Here is a 14228-nt window from a genome sequence, read left to right as displayed (position 1 = left end):
TTATTACTCTTTTAATAAAAAACACGTATTGTGCCCTTCCCACCATTAGGTACTTGTTAGGAATGTGGAGATTAATGAAATATGGTTCTGATCCTGAAGGAACTTAGATTAATAGAGGGAATTGGACCTGACAGTGTATCCAAATGGACCAGATTTTCCTAACTGGCATGAGAAGGCACAAGTGAAAGTACTTTGAATAGTAGACATATAAGCTTTAAGAACATGTTCATCAGCCTTGGAAAAATGTATGGCATTGGTGACATAGAACAAGTGTCATTTATAATATCTGCATAACTGTAATAAAGTAATAAGTAGAGGCTAGTTCACTTTATTCTGGACAATCTCCATTAGAAGAATTGAAATAGATGATGTTTCTCTGTAGACGTTTTTCCCGCCTCTCATGTTTGATTCATTTTTCCTAGCCATTGAGTGACACCAGTATCCACATCTTTTTCCACTGTTGTGTTCCCACTAATAACCAATTTTGGTTCTCAAGTATACCCTGTGCCAGTCTTTTACCCATCCTGATGTTTTGAAAAAGGTTACCACTTCCTTTTCTTTCAAAACCCGTTGGTAACAAGCTGTGAAATTAAAAAAATACTTCACAAACTGGCAAAAACTATTGTCTCAATGAAAAAGTAAAAGTAGAATCTATTAAAGTTTATAGAGAAACTGGAAATATCTGTGATCATGAATGCTCACAATGATTGATTGCCGTGTGATTTCTGTGTGTGTCTGTCTGTGTGTCTGTGTCTGTTTCCAGTCAGAGTTAGAGAGGCCCTAAGATAGACTGGGACTCTGAATTCTTTTAATATTTGTGTTTGATTTAAATTGATGTCATAGTTCCATTTGGGACAGTTCTCTTTAAGTTGGTAACTGCTAAATACTTGAAGTTTAGAATACAACAGCTCAACAGATTGAAACTCGTTTCTTTTTCTTCTCTTTTTTTTTTTTTTTTTTGAGGCTGAGTCTTACTCTGTTGCCCAGGCTAGAGTGCAGTGGCACGATCTTAGCTCACTGCAACCTCTGCCTCCCGGGTTCCAGCAATTGTGCCTCAGCCTCTCGAGTAGCTGGGATTACAGGCGCCCACCATGACGACTGGCTAATTTTTATATTTTTTAGTAGAGATGGAGTTTCACCATGTTGGCCAAGCTGGTCTCGAACTCTTGACCTCAGGATCTGCCCACCTCAACCTCCCAAAATGCTGGCATTACAGGCATGAGCCACCACACCCAGCCAAAACTAGTTTTCATGTGCCGTATTTGCTGCTGCTTTTTTTTTTTCACCCTTCCCTTACTGAATGTATCCCACATCTATGCTTTGTCCCCTAGAGGTGACCTTATGGTGGATGATACTTGTATTTTTTAGAATCTTGAGACATGAGTTGTTGATAATACTTTGTGGATAGCTACAAGGTCAGTTTTTGGGGAAACTGCTTGATAAATGAAAACTTCTTTTTGAATGAGTATTTCATAAATCCACAGTACAAATAAGTTTTTCAAATGTCAAAATAGTTGATAATTAAAGATAGATTTGCAAGGGTAATGCAGAGGATGTGGAAAGATAGGAGAGAGATGCCAACCTTCATTTTTTTCCTGTATTACTGTTTCTGTATTTGTCTGTGACACTAAGCCACATTGAAACCTTTCTTTTCTGATTAGTAAAGTAATGCAAGTTCATTGTAGGCCACTTGGAAATTATGGACGAGCTTAAAGAACTTAGGTTTTCCTGCCAAGCTGTAACTACTATGAACATTTTGGCATATTTCTTTTACAACTTTAAATATAGATTGTATATATGTTTATTTTATAATCCAGTTAAGTTCATATTGAACATACAATTTTGCAGTATGTTTTTCCACTTATTATCTCATGAATGTTTTCCATGTTATTAAAAATTATTTGAGAATATCATGGGATGGCTACATAATACCCTATAATATGACTGTACCATAACTTACCTTTTCATTAATTTCTGGACAGTTATTTAGCTTCTAATTATTCTGAATCATGACATATTATTCACCATTGAATTTACATAATCTTTGGTGACACATATTTCTTGGGCATGCACCTTTTTTGCTTATCAAGCCATGGCAGATAATTTTTTTTCACGTATAATCATTACTTTTTTGTTTGTTTCCCCTTGTACGCTTATCCTTTACTGAAGGAAGTTGTTAAATTTTAAAAACAATAGCTTTTTTTAAGTTTGAGATGTTTATATATAAACTCTGAAATAGGTTAGAAGGTAAAATTACAAATCCTGATGACAGCAGTTTATGATGGAAATGCTTACGGGCCTTTAAATATAGCTTGGTAGGGAAGGGCGGGAGTGAATCAAGTTGTTACAGTTTGTTCCAGGAAGGGCATTTTGGATGAACGCCATCTACTTTTACAAAGATGTCCTGTGATTTTAGTTATATTTGCTCCACTTAACCTTTCCCAAAGTGATTGCTGAAACAAATGTATGTGGTACACTAAAAGAAATTAACATAATTATAATTCCTTTGGTTAATTGAAAACAGGCAATTCTTTTTCTCTGAAGATGTTACTTAAATTACAATCAAAGTACTGAATTTGAGCATGGTTTGGGCATGTCAGATAACCTAGATCAAGGAGACACCAGAGGTCAGTTCATCTAGCCAGCTGCCTTCCTGGTGGACTATCCTTTATCTATTTAGTGTACTTGTCAGAGTGAGAAAATTCCAAGAACTTTGCTAGATTTTGTTTCAGTGATTTAGAGTCTTCCTTGTTAAAAATAACAACACTCACATCTGAGCTTTTACTGCTGCAAGCATGGACTCTGCACCAGGCCCTATGCTGCTGACTTTATGTAGTTTCACAATCCTCTCAAAATTGTACTGGCCGTGCCCCGTTATCCCAATTGTACAGATGTGAAAACTAAAGTTTAGGAAGTTAAATCACTTGGCCAACCTCACACAGCTAAAAAGGTGTCCATTTTTGGCCGCAGAACCAAAGCTGTCCTGTACAGCCTACAAGCTGTCAGAGAGTTCTTAGCCATATAGTTAACTGATTACATGAGAAAATGGCTAAAATTGGGTTTCTAAAAAAATGTTAAGCAAATATAATGAACAAATTTAGTGTGCATCAGAAATTTAGTAAGCATCAGAAAGCAAATTTGGACACTTAATGGTTGACTTCCTAACTCTTCTAAAAGGGGGACACAATTATGTAGGGAGGAAAAAATCCTCGTTTTTATTCTTCCTGGCTAGAGATCTTGGCAGCTGGGAAAGTGGTTGCTATTATTGTGACTTTACCCATTGTATGCACAGATTCATACTTCCAGGTTCTCCATCCTACACCTTTTATAAACACCATGTTTAACTTGGAAAGGGAAAATGTTTTTCTTGGCAACACTTGTATACCAAAAGTAGAAACTGTAGGGGACTACCAAGGGATACATCAACCAGGAAGCAGAAACCGTAAAGAATATATCTAACATTTAACTTTAATACTGTTTACAATGCAGGTCTTCAACAAGGGAGAAAATTAGGTTTCAAAGTTTACAAGGAGGCAGGGAAACCGCAAAATGAGACCCGTGTCCCATGTATTTATGACTAGAATAATTTACTGATACTTTGTGCTTCTTATTACTGTTATCATTGCCACATATCAAGAAAGTCATTAGATAGTTGATAGGGAACTGGCATTAAGATGAGCAAAGCAGTTAAAGGACCTGCTTTTTGAGAATAGCCTGAGACCATAGTTTCGTGTTAGCAAAAATACATAGATAGGGTACAGATATTAATACAATCATAGCATTCGTCACTGAATCCTCAAATGTTAAGACTCAAGGGTCTCTTTGAAAATCAAAAGAAAAATAAAAGTGAAAAAGTACTGCTTTACACTGTTGAAAGTAAACTTTTAAGAAATGTTACTAAAATGTTATTCTCAAAGGGGATATAGGCTAAAAAGAGGTTGGTAGATTCACAGAAAACAGAGATCGTTCATTGCTGACAGATTCACAGTAAGTAATTATGAGAAATTGAGGATATTCACTTTTGTGTTAAAATCCTGGGTTAGGAGAGGCTCACTGGACTAACCAAGAAGGCCAATTATTTTCTGTAGAGTTCACCAATGCTTCACTGACTACCTGTGGACCCATCATGGACATTGATCTTTTAGGTAAAATAGAGTAAAAATAAACTAGTAGAAAAAGAAATGGAATAAAATATAAGATCCACAAAATATGAGCCCCAAATTTTATCATTAGATTGAATAGACATGAAATTACTCTGACAAATTTCTGTAAAACTTTCTAAGAGCTTCCAGTCAGTTTCTAGACCTATCTCAGATTATTAACAACCAATTCGTAGACCAGCACTTGCCCATGGTCCATATTTTGTGGAGCACTGTTCTCAGCTTAAATAGAACCTAAAACTTTGTTCTCATGTTAGTGCCCCTTTCTGTCTTCATTATTCCTGTCCTTGCTTGTCCTTTTACTGTGCTCTTTTATTCTTTATTTAAAAGTAGATTGAACATAATAATTGTGAGCTGTTAAGGTAAGAGACACAGTGCAGGTACAGATGTATGTCTGTTTCTGAGTTTAATAAAATGAATATGCAAAATCAAAAATGACATGTGCCTATACGTGTACATTAATACATGGTCTATTGGATTTTAAGACTCTACACCATTGTTTCTTAGAAATGTGGTTCGAAGAGTACCTGTGTCAGAATTAGCTGAGGTAACTGTTTAAAAATGCAGACTTTAGGGGGCAGAGCAAGATGGTGGAATAGAAGCCTCCACTGATTGTCCTCACCACAGTAACACCAAATTGGACGACTCTCCACACACAAAAAAACACCTTCATAAGAAGCAAAAATTGGGTGAGCAATCACAGTATCTGGTTTTAATTTCATATCACTGAAAGAGGCACTGAAGAGGGTAGGAGAGAGAGTTTTTCATTGCCGACACTACATCCCCCCAACCTCTAGCAGCAGCGAGTGGCACAGAGGGAGAATCTATGTGCTTGGGGAGGAAGAATGCAGTGTTGTGGGACTTTTCATTGAAATGCAGTGCTGCATTGTCACAGCAGAAAGCAGCACTGGGCAGAACCTAGCTGGCACCCACAGAGAGAGCATTTAGACTAGCCCTAGCCAGAGGGGGATCACTCATTCTAGCAGTCAGAACCTGAATCCCAGCAAGCCTTGCCACCATGGGTTAAATTGCTCTGGGGTAGTAAATAAACATTAAAGGCAGTCTAGGCCACAAGGACTGCAATTCCTGGGCAAGTCCTGGTGCTGTGCTGGGCTTGGAGCCAGTAGACTTTGGGGGCATGTGACCTAGGGAGATACCAGCTGGGGTAGCCAGGGGAGTGCTTGTGCCATCCCTCTCCCACCCCCAGGCAGCACAGCTCACGGTTCCAAAAGAGACCCCTGCATTCCACTTGAGGAGAAGAGAGGAAAGAATAAAGAGGACTTTGTCTTGCAAGTTGGATACCAGCTCAGCCACAGTAGGATAGGACACCAGACAGAGTCTTGAGGCCTCCCTTCCAGGCCCTAGCTCCTGGATGACATTTTAGACACACCCTGGGCCAGAAGGGAACTCACTTCCTTGAAAGGAAGGACTCAGACCTGTCAGGATTCATCACCTGCTGACTAAAGAGCCCTTGGGCCCTAAATAATCAGCAGCATTACCCAGGTAGTACTCACCATGGGCCTTGGTGAGACTCAAAGTCATGCTGGCTTCAGGTATGACCCAGCAGATTCCCAGCTGTGGCAGCTAAGAGGAGGGACTCCTTCTGCTTGAGAAAAGGAGAGGGAAGAGTAAGGGGACTTTGTCTTACTGCTTAGGTAGCAGCTTGACCACAGTGGGTGAGGACAGTACTCACTGGTGTCCTCAGTTCTAGGTCTTGGCTTTTAGATGGCATTTCTGGACCTACCCTGGGCCAGAGGGAAGCCCACTGCTCTAAAGGAAGAGTTCCAGGCCTGGCATCATTCACTGCAAGCTGACTGAAGAGCTTTGTAAGCCTTGAATGAATATCAGCAGTAGCCAGGCAGTGCTTACCATGGACCTAGGGCAGTAGTGGCCATAGGGAGAAATGCCTCTGTTTGTGGAAAGATGAGGGCAGAGTGGAAGGACTTTGTCTTGTGGCTTGGGTGCCAGCTCAGCTGCAGTGGAATAGAACATCAAGTAGATTCCTAAGGTTTCCTACTCTAGGCCCTGGTTTCTAGATGGCATCTTTAGGCCTGCCCAGGACTGGGGGGGATTTTGCCACCCTGAAGGAAAACACACAAGCTTGGCTAGCTTTGTTTTGTGCTTATTGTAGAGCTCTAGGCCCTTGAGTGAACAGAGGTGGTAGCCAGGCAGTGGTTAACATGTGCCTTGGATGAGACCCAGTGCTGTGCTGGCTTCAGGTCTGACCCAGTGCAGTCCCAGTGGTGGTGATAACAGGAGTCTGTGTGTCATTCCTCTCTTAAGTTCAGAGAGCTCATCAGAGACACACACACACACACACACACTCACACACACCCAGAGAGAGAGAGAGAGAGAGAGAGAGAGAGAGAGACTCCATTTGTTTAGGAGGAATAAGGGAAGAGAGCAAGAGTTTCTACCAGGTAATCCACGGAATTCTTCTAGATCTTATCCAAGACTACCAAGGTGGTACCTATAGGAGTCTGCAAGAGTCACACTGTTACTATAAGGCTTGGGATGCCCTGTAATGAAGATATGGCTGCAGTGACCAAAAACTTAAGATCACAATACCCAAGTCCCTTAAATATCTGGAATACTTTCAAAGAAAGACAGGTACAAACAAGCCCAGACTGCAAAGACTACAATAAATACCTAACTCTTCAATGCCCAGACCCTGAAGAACATTCACAAGCATCAAGACCACCCAGGAAAACATGACCTCACCAAAAGAACTAAATAAGACACAGTGACCAATCCTGGAGAGGCAGAGATTTGTGATCAGTCAGACAGAGAATTCAAAGTGACTGTTTTAAGGAAACTAAAAGAAATTCAAGTAAACAAAGAGAAGGAATTTTGAATCCTATCAGATAAGTTAAACAAAGAGCTTGAAATAACTAAAAAGAGTCAAACAGAAACTCTGGAGTTGGAAATGCAACTGACATACTGAAGAATGCCTCGGAAACTCAAGCAGAAGAAAGAATTAGCTTGAAGACAGGCTATTTGAAAATACACAGTCAGAGGAGACAAAAAAGAATAAAAAAGAATGAAGCAGGCCTATAAGATCTAGAAAACAGCCTCAAAAGGGCAAATCTAAGTTACTGGCCTTATTCAGGAGGTAGAGAGAGATAGTGGTAGAAAGTTTATTCAAAAGGATAATAACAGAAAACCCCCCAAACCTAGAGAAAGATATCAGTATTCAAATACAAGAAGATTATAGAACACCAAGTAGATTTAACTAAAACAAGACTACCTCAAGACATTTAATAATGGAACTTTCAAAGGTCAAGGATAAAGAAAGGATGCTAAAAGCAGCAGGAGAAAAGAAACAACATACAGTGGACTTCCAATATATCTAGCAGCAGAGAAATACACATCAAAACTACAATGAGATATCGTCTCACCCCAGTTAAAATGGCTTTTAAAATGCTGGTGAGGATATGAAGAAATGGGAACCCTTGTACACCTTGGCAGGAATGTACACTAGTACAACCATTATGGAAAACAGCTTGGAGGTTCCTAAAAAGTGAACATTGAACTAACATATGATCCAGCAATTACACTGCTAGGTATATATGCAAAAAAAGGAAATAAGTGTATCAAAGAGATATCTGCACTGTTTGCTGCAGCACTGTTCACAATAGCCAAGATTTGGAAGCAACCTATGTTTATATCAACAGATGAATGGAAAAAGAAAATGTGATATATATATGTATCATATATATACACACACATATTCACAGACACACACACACACACAATGGAGTTCTATTTGGTTATGAAAAAGAATGAGATCCTGTCATTTGTGACAACATGGATGAAACTGGAGGTCATTATGTTAACTGAAATAAACCAGAGGCAGAAAGACACACTTCACATGTTGTCACTTATTTGTGGGAGCTAAAAATGAAAACAATTGAACTCATGAAGACAGAGAATAGAATGATGGTTCCCAGAGGCTGGGAAGGGTAGTGGGTTGCGGGAAAGTGCAGATAGTTTATGTGTACAAAAATATGGTTAGATAGAATGAATAAGATCTAGCATTTGATAGCACAACAGGGTGACAACAGTCAACAATAATTTATTGTACATTTAAAAGTAACTAAGAGTATAACTGAATTATTTTTAACACAAAGAAAGGATAAATGCTTCAGGTGATGAATACCCCATTTACCCGGATGTGATTATTATGCATTGTATGCATGTATCAAAGTATCTCATGTACCATATAAATATATGCACCTACCATGTACCCACAAAAATTGAAAATTAAAAAATGCAGACTCCTAAGACCCATCCTATACCTACTAAATCACAATTTCTGTGGTTTGCTCTATGGGGTATGAATTTTAAACATGAGTCCCAGATGATTCTAAGACACAATAAAATTTAAGAACTACTCTTTCAGCATGTGGGAATCTGCGTGATATGTTTAATTCTGAATCATACACTATGGTGGTAAAGTATAAATGCCAATTTTGTTCACTAATGTGAATCTGTTAGAATCTCTGAGTGTGTTATTTCAGGAGAGCATCTCCAGGGTATATTATTGTGTTCATTGCTATATGCAAAGCATTATTGGAAAAGGGTAATGTTCCCATTTTACAGACAGAAACAACATAAATGTACAGGTGAAGTAATTTCACATCCTTCTCTACTAAGTGCTTTCATCTTAATTGAAGATTTTTGCATGCTTAAAACCTATTCTTAAATTCCCTCTGGTTTACAATAATATAATTTAATTTGGAATGAAAAATAACATAGCTGAAGAACCCATTAACTGTGCATTTAAAGAGTTATAAGTTGAATTAGAGAAGAGGGGTTGCATTTAAACCCCTTAATATTTCACTTGGAAACATTTGTGTTTCCATTAATATGGAGTTAATGCAATGTTAACACAAAGTTCACCATTAAGGAAAAATATAGTACTCATAGATATTAATATGAAATTCTCCCATGAGGAAAAATATTAAATCCTAAGAGCTTCAAGACATATGCCAGTCAAATAAAGCAGATACTACTATAGCTGGGTCTTCTGTGGTGGAAGTAGGTGAAGGGAAAAGAACTACATTTATTCTAATTGGTGTATAGCTTTCAGAGTTTTTGGCACATTACATCTGCTTGTGGGTATTGATCTGTTAAACGTAGATAACTGAGGGTCATTTATTTTTGTGTATGGAAGTAATGGATCACAATGCTGATATTTTGGCTTGAATGAACATTCCTAGAGGGATTTCCTTGTCCACCTAAGATGAGGAAATCTGTCCTTTGGGGATTTTCTTCTCTTCCAAAGCATATTGATAATTTCCCAGATAAAACTGAACAACCCTGAGAAAGCAACAAGTCCTTAATTACTTTTACTAAACTCATCGTACCACACAGATTTCTCCTGAAATTGTGCAGCGTTCTGGGAAATCTCCCTCTGCACCTTTCAGCCTTGCTGTGGTGTTCTCTTGGTCAAGTTACTGGAATTCTCTGAGCTCCGTTTCCTCATCTAGGGGCTGAGGACACTTCTCAGAATTACTGTGAGAATTCTTTCAGTGAATGATTCTTAATTACTGAGCGTAATTCTTGACATTCTGTGAATGGTAGGTAGTTATTGTGGGGGGAAGCTGTAGAAGAGTGGCAAAAGTATGGGTAAGCTTTGATGTCATACAGACCCAAGATTTGAAGTCCAACTAGTTTCTAGCTATGTGATCTTCTGTGAACAAGTTATTCAATCTATCCCCTAGTTTTCTTAATTTATGACATAGGGATTGTTACTCTCGTTACTCTGAGGATTAAGTGAGTGTGTGTACACACTTATAGGGCCTAGCATGTATTCAGTTTTTATAACATAACAAATAATAGTCATGATCGTTTTTAGTGAATTTAATGGCCTACTTTCTAAGCCAGATTTGAAAATACATGTATTTTGTACACATATATCAACTTGGGTTTAGATTTGAGGTCCTACCCTTGATATTTTAGCAGCTACCTCACTTCTGTGTATATTTTCAAAAAGCTCTCTGATTTATACACAGAATGATGTGTATTCCCATTGAAAGATTTTGGGAATCTGAAAATGGAGTGACAACGGGACAAGCATTCCTCTGGCTGCTTTAGGAACACAGGGTTGGAAGAAGAAGTCTCCAATAAAAATTACAGCAGATAGGCAGACACATGCTGTGAGGCTTCAGTAATGTATATGAGTGATGTCAGCCTCAGAGGCATGCAAAATGCAAAACACAAAGGAAATTCATAATGGGATTTTCAGGAAAAAGGTTGTTCCTTCCTGATGTGCTAACCTTGATTCTAGTTTGTGTTTTTGTACCAGCATAAAGATAGGTGGAGGAGGCACTGCTGAATTTTTCCATTGCCAATTTGTGTTGTAATCTAAGGACTATGTCTTTGCTCTTCCCTGCTTTACTCTCAATAAATATTCTGCAAGCTTTGGGAAATGAGCTACTTTATAAAGTGATGTCTTTAATTGTGTATAATTAATCCATTCAGCATCCATAAATCACATTTCTACCCATGGGCATCCTTGCTAGATCAGTAGCTTTGAATGTTGGAGACTGTAATAATCAGTTGGGCTTGCAGTAGGAGATCTGATGGAAATGGGAAAGATGATTGGGGGATAATTTCCATTCCTTCATTCTTAAGCTTCCCTTTTTCTCCTTTACATCAATTCTTGAAATTTCTAGATGCTGTTCTCCTTCACCAGCCTCATCCCTTCAGAGCGTGGTTCATATGCCAATGCCTGGAGTGAGCGCTCTCTTTTTCTCCTGACCACGTCGTGTTGACGGCCCATCCATACTCTGAGGATGTTTTCTTTTTCCTTTGTAAGCATGTGTCATAATTGTAATTAAAGAATTCATTTTCTATTTATTTAATGTTTTTCTCTCTAAAATATAAGCTCTGTGAAGGCAAGGGCTATGTTTATTTTGTTCGTAGCTACCTCCCAGTGCCTAGCACCATATGATATCATAGTAAGTAAAAACATAAGAGTGTTTGGTTGATAAAAAGTTGTTATTAATGTGCTTCCCCTTTTTATTTGTTGCTGTTGGTTTTGCTCGACTTTCACCACAACAGGGTGTGGTTTGGAGAAAGGAAAGCATATGTGAATTTATGATACTCTGGATATAGCTTCTCAATATAATCATTTACTATGATTAAAGTAGTACTGGCTGAATTACTTGTGCTTAAAAAATTACCATCCCAATGAAAGAATACATGTGTGATGGCTTGAAATCGAAGCGCCAACATTCATCAACCACTGTTGCCCTGCCTTTTAGTTTCGTTCTTGGTTAGCCGGGAAATCTAATTCCATTATGATAGTGTCTTATGCTGGGAGGAAGTAGGTTTTCTCCATATCGGAAAATAGATTGTCACATGTAGGCATTGGTAATATGAGGGTGACCCAGAACCTAGAGTGCAGATAAAGTGTTGTATGTACCAAATGTTATGGTATTTGGAAGGCAAAGAATGATGGTTTGCAGGACCAGAGTGATAGGAGCAGCAGGTGGAATTCGGAGACCAGGGATTGAGTGATAGTAACAGCTGCACCATAAGCAGAGTGGGTGAGTCTCTCTTCTACCCAACAGAGAGTCTGTTGGTCCGTAACTAGAAAGTAGTCAAGAGCTCAAGATTATATACTCTATCCCTGCCTGGGGATAAAAACAGAGAGGCTTACCTTGTTAAGAAGTCTATTTGTTATACATAGGCTGTAGCCAACTTTGATGCCAAAAAGAGGAAATGTATTTATTCTTTCTGATTTCTTATTTTTTCTTTCTCTCCTTTCTTTTTCTTTTTAGAGACAGGATCTCACTCTGTTGCTCAGACTGATTTGCATTGGCAGGATTGTAGCTCACTGTAGCCTCGAACTGCTGGGCTCAAGCGCTTCTCCCACCTCAGCCTCCTGAGTAGCTGGGACTACAGGTGCATTCCACCATGCTGAGCTAAGTTAAAAAAAAAGTTTTTGTAGAGATGGTGTCTCACCATGATCTTGAACTCCTGGCCTCATGTGACCCTCCTACTTTGGCCTCCCAAAGTGCTTGGATTGTGGGCGTGAGCCATGGTTCCTGGCCTAGATTTATTTTTCTTATCTCCCAATGGTGACTGAGCCCACTGTGGACCCATTGGCCACCTAAGTTAGTGAGGTTGCTGGTGTTTTTAAGAGTGTTATTTGAGGAAGGCAGAGTATCTTAAAAGAGCTCAGGTTTAAGTGTCTTTCAGATGAGACTTCAACTCCTGGCTGTTATCACTTCTTCTCGATGAGCCTCAGTTTTATCATCTGTAACATGGGCCTAATGACACTACTGACCTTATTATTACAGCACAGTGGCACTCATTTGATACTATTTTAAAAGCATCTCCTATGTGTCCCTGGCACATAGTTGCCATTCTGAGCGTACTTGCTATTATTGTTGTTTGCTAGGACGCTGGAAAGTCGTAGTGATTTCTTCTAAAACTGGGCTGGGTTTACATGTCCAGAAGAGGCCTGGACAGGGTGATGGTGATCCTGGAGTGCCTGGCTTGCTATGTTCACTCATCCAATTCCAGAATCAGCCCAAAGCTCTGTGGTCCTTCGAAGTTTCAGGGCAAACTGTGTCTGGGTTAAGGGAATAATAGAGAGGTAATTGCAGCCGTCAAATGTAGTGTGCAGCTTAAATCTAGTTTGCATCTTTTCACAGCAAATGTACTTGACATGTAAGACCATTTTGTCTCGTTTTCCTGGAGATTTGCTGGAGAGAGATGGTCTTATAGCCTTTGATTACATTAAACCAGCACTTTGTAATTGCAACTGCTGACCCAGGTGGGCTAACAGCTTCAGAAAGCCCCTTTCTCGATTAAAGAATGATGGATCTGAACTGGGGATTTCCCTACCCCAACTCTTTCCAGTATAAGACAAGAGCATTAGCTAGATTGATGATTGTATCTATTTTCACATTAAAAGTCAGGTTTGAAAATAACTTCTGAATTGATAACTGCATGTTTGGATTTTCATTAAAGCTATAATACATTTGAAAAAACTTTAGTCCATTTTCACAGTTTGAAATCACAAGTCCACAAATTTCACTCTGGATTAGTTAAAATACTGTAAGCCCATTTCAGTAACCTAAATGAATGCTCTGTCTGATTTATGGTAATGGTAAGTTGGAGTTCTCAGGTAGTGACCACTGTATTCTGAGTAAATCAAATAGCAAGCTCCTCTTTCTGTGACTGCAGTCAGCTTGTCTGACATCAGCCCAGGCTGTGTGTGTGTGTGTGTGTGTGTGTGTGTACACATAACTCATTCTTTGGAATTCTCCCATGGAAAAGCAAAGGAAGGAAGCTGAGGGGAGGATGGGGCGATTGCATCCTGTACCCTTTACAGGGGTGTGGCCACGGCTGCCTCGGCCGAAGGGACGTGATACATTTTTTTTCACTTAGGATGCCTGGACAGTGATAAGTCTTGATGAAAGGCAGGAGTGGCTTTTATTGTCATTCGTACTGGACAGGAGCCTCTTGCTAGAGACCTGCCGGAATCCTATCTAGTATTTCATTTCTAGAACTTTGGGGGAAGAGGAAGAGAAGCAGGAGCATCCGTGAAGTTGACCTGCAGAGCTTTCAAAGCCACCTTAGAACTCCAGACCTGCCTTCACCTCAGTTCAGCTCTGGCTGCTTCTGTGAATGAAACTGCCACATGGGTTGGCCAGGTGTATGATTTTAAGGAGAATGCCATATTTCTTCTTGCTGCTCCCTAAGTCTCATTTGAATGATGGATTTTAAAACCTTTGGATTATATGAGGTAAGATACTGGAAAGTGCTGTGGAAGGAATTCCACTGTCACCTGATTTCCTTGTCCAGCTGTTTGGGATTTACAGTTTTCTCTGCCTTACACTTTGAAAAGCTCTTAAATGTGGTCACCTCCCAGCTGGATGAGGGACAGTTATTAACAAACTATGCGGCACATTGATCACTTGACAACTGGGCATAAGAGATCAGTGCTGAGATTAAAGCATGCAAAACTTTTATATATAAATAGACAATCACCTCATTGTGAATTTTTAGGGTCTGCTTGTTTTAAATGGATTGTGATGTTACTGTGAT

The 14228-nt window shown here is 39.3% G+C and overlaps 1 protein-coding gene across 7 annotated transcripts in view; it reads left to right on the top strand.

The window, feature by feature from the left end:
• Positions 1-14228, top strand: part of HECW2 (HECT, C2 and WW domain containing E3 ubiquitin protein ligase 2) — a 388630-nt gene that overhangs the window by 212203 nt on the left and 162199 nt on the right. For 2 of the 7 annotated variants that reach the window (XM_005573806.4, XM_074009609.1), the window contains exon 1: positions 13580-13926. The exons of the other annotated variants lie outside the window; for them this stretch is intronic. The gene's annotated coding sequence lies outside the window, so the exon portion shown is untranslated. Of the gene's footprint in view, positions 1-13579; positions 13927-14228 lie in introns of those variants that run through there. 7 annotated transcript variants of the gene reach the window in all.

Source organism: Macaca fascicularis, chromosome 12, assembly GCF_037993035.2.
Source record: "Macaca fascicularis isolate 582-1 chromosome 12, T2T-MFA8v1.1".
In the NCBI taxonomy this organism is placed as follows: Eukaryota; Metazoa; Chordata; class Mammalia; order Primates; family Cercopithecidae; genus Macaca; species Macaca fascicularis.
The sequence above is the reverse complement of the archived record's forward strand: the minus strand, read 5'-3'. Positions and strand labels throughout refer to the sequence as shown.